Source organism: Octopus bimaculoides, chromosome 17 (assembly GCF_001194135.2).
Source record: "Octopus bimaculoides isolate UCB-OBI-ISO-001 chromosome 17, ASM119413v2, whole genome shotgun sequence".
Classification (NCBI taxonomy): domain Eukaryota; kingdom Metazoa; phylum Mollusca; class Cephalopoda; order Octopoda; family Octopodidae; genus Octopus; species Octopus bimaculoides.
The window spans coordinates 19,683,886-19,686,569 of NC_068997.1; the positions used below are offsets into that span (position 1 = coordinate 19,683,886).

The 2,684-nt window shown below is 33.2% G+C and overlaps 1 protein-coding gene across 8 annotated transcripts in view; it reads left to right on the forward strand.

Moving 5' to 3' along the window:
- The window catches only part of LOC106879787 (diacylglycerol kinase beta), a 391,710-nt gene that overhangs the window by 83,225 nt on the left and 305,801 nt on the right, over window positions 1-2,684 (forward strand). For 4 of the 8 annotated variants that reach the window (XM_052973954.1, XM_052973949.1, XM_052973950.1 and 1 more), the window contains exon 2: window positions 1,348-1,444. The exons of the other annotated variants lie outside the window; for them this stretch is intronic. The gene's annotated coding sequence lies outside the window, so the exon portion shown is untranslated. The remainder of the gene's footprint in view (window positions 1-1,347; window positions 1,445-2,684) is intronic. 8 annotated transcript variants of the gene reach the window in all.

The window sequence follows — 2,684 nt, forward strand, 5'->3', positions numbered from 1 at the left end:
ATACTTCTTTTATTTTTCAAAATTAAGATAAACAAAGTTCTTTTTTAATCTAAAATATATCCTCCTTCATTTTCTACTATGCTCTTCCATCTATTTGGTAGACTTGCAAGGTCTCTCTTCCAAAATTCATTTGTCTGTGATAAAAATTACTCCTCCAGCATTGTTCTGACCTCATCTACAGAATTTATGTTTTTTCCGTCCAAATGATTTTGAAGACAGCGGAATAAATGATAATCAGATGGGGCAATATCTGGTGAATATGGTGGGTGGGGCATCGTTTTCCATTCAAACTGCTCCAGCCTTTGGAACATCATCCTTGCTGTATGTGACTAAGTGTTAATCTGATGGAAGAACACCTTTTATCTTCCAACTAAAGGTGGTCGTTTTTCTTCTCGTGCTGACTGAAGCTGCTCAAGCTGCTTGCAGCTGATCTCCTTTGTTCTCGTTTAGTTTTGGTTTAAAAGTTAAAAGTGGACTAAACCTTTCATATCCCACCAAACAAATAACAACACCTTACATGGGTGAAGGCCTTCTTTAGCCTCGGGTGCTAGTGTTTCTCCTTTCCCTACCCATTGTCTTCGGCCCATGACATTTTAATAGAGAACCCATTTCTGATCACCAGTCACTATTTGGTCACAATTTCCAATAGTTAATTCCTTCACTGAGATCCCCACTGTTCGTGTTAACATAGTTCATATGATAAACAGGAATTAAAGAAAATATCATTTTTCATCTCTGTACATCTGTAATTATGTGTTTATAGAAGTTGGCTCAGTCGTTTTAGCGTCAGGCTCACAATCATGAGGTAGTGAGTTTGATTCTCTAACCGGGCTGTGTCTTGTGTTCTTGAGCAAGAAACTTTATTTCAATTTGCTTCAGTTCACTCAGCTGTAGAGATGAGTTGCAACATCACTGGTGCAAAGCTGTATTGGCCTTTGCCTTTCCCTTGGATAACATTGGTGGCGTGAAGAGGGATGATTGGTATGCATGGGCGACTGCTGATCTTCCATAAACAACTTTGCTCAAACTTGTGCCTTGGAGGGTAACTTTCTAGGTGAAATCCCATGGTCGGTCATGACTGAAGGGGGTCTTTTAATACTCAGAGTTACAGATATATTTAGTGATGAAAAACAATGCAGAGGAAATAATAAGTTAATACAACCACATGTTTGAACCTAAAACAGTGTTTCTCAACCATTTTTTACCTATGATCCCCTTTGATTCTTGTCTTACTAAGATGGACTCTACTAGCCATTCAATGATAAAAAGAATAATCTTATTATATTTTTATAATCAAATATTAGGAATTGCATAAAAATAATTATTAAAATATTTTGTGTATTGTAGAAATATAACCAATTTATTGCGGATAAATTTTAATAACAAAATCTTAAGTGGACCCCAAAGGGCCATGTGGACCCCAGCTGAGAAATATTGGCCTAGAGTAAGTTTTTTTACAATATGATTTTTTTTCATTACATACTAAGCATGCAATTCAATTCACTGTTGTGCTGAGGTACGAAATCTTCTGATGTGTATAGATGTGTATATATGATATACTAAGAACTTTCATGTAGCTAAGTTAAGCCAACATAATACTTGATTTCTTCATAAAATTCAACTCTGCTTTTGAGTGCATGGTATTATTCTAAATCTATTTATTGAGTGAGTAAGTAGTGGTAGACAAATAAAGGATACAAAAGAAAATTACATGTAAGACATCAGGAAAATTACACAAATTGGGAATCAAATGTAAATATTATTCAGTGACTTTCGGAAAACCGCTTAGAGGGCGGTGTTTTAGCAAGTATTTTTATAATAGGAAAATAAAGCAAAAGAAAAAAAAAACTAGAACAGCATATTAATGGTTTCCTAGCTTCTGCAACTAAGGTCACTAGACGGTCTGTGATATGAGTTTTTCTGAACAAAATGTATGAAATGCCATTATTGGTTCTGGTCAAAGAAAAAGCATTTGTCTGGAATAAAAGGAGGGTACAGGCAGCATTTTGAAGTGTGCTATGCAGTTCTGTGTGGCTCTTTATCGTTTTTATTTTGGTTGCAAATGATGGGGTTTGGCGATGCAAATGTGAAAAATAGAAATTAGAATGTATGTCAATTACATATATTTATTGATCAAATGCGAAGATACATAAGTTTTGTGAGGCATATTATATACATACATACATACATACATACATCATGTGTGTGTGTGTATATATGTATATATACATATATATACACACATACGTACAGAAAGAGAGAGATCATGAAGGAAAGAGAATTTATTGAAAAACTGTCATACTCATTGTCAAAACCAATGGAGGTCTATGTACTTTATATGAACACATGTTGATCCTTGAATGTATATATACATTTATGTATGTGTTGTTATATATATATATATATATATATATATAAACACATATATGTATATATGTACACATAGTACATGTGTATTTGCATTGATATGCATACAGGTATGTGCTTGCTTAAATTACATACATATATGATTTATATGTTTATATATATCTATATATATATATATATATATATATATATATATGTGTGTGTGTGTGTGTCTGTGTGTCTGTGTGTGTACATATATAGACCTCTGTATGTTTATATACAAATATATACAGAAGTAAAAAGTGCATACAGATTTATGTATATATGTATATGCGTAT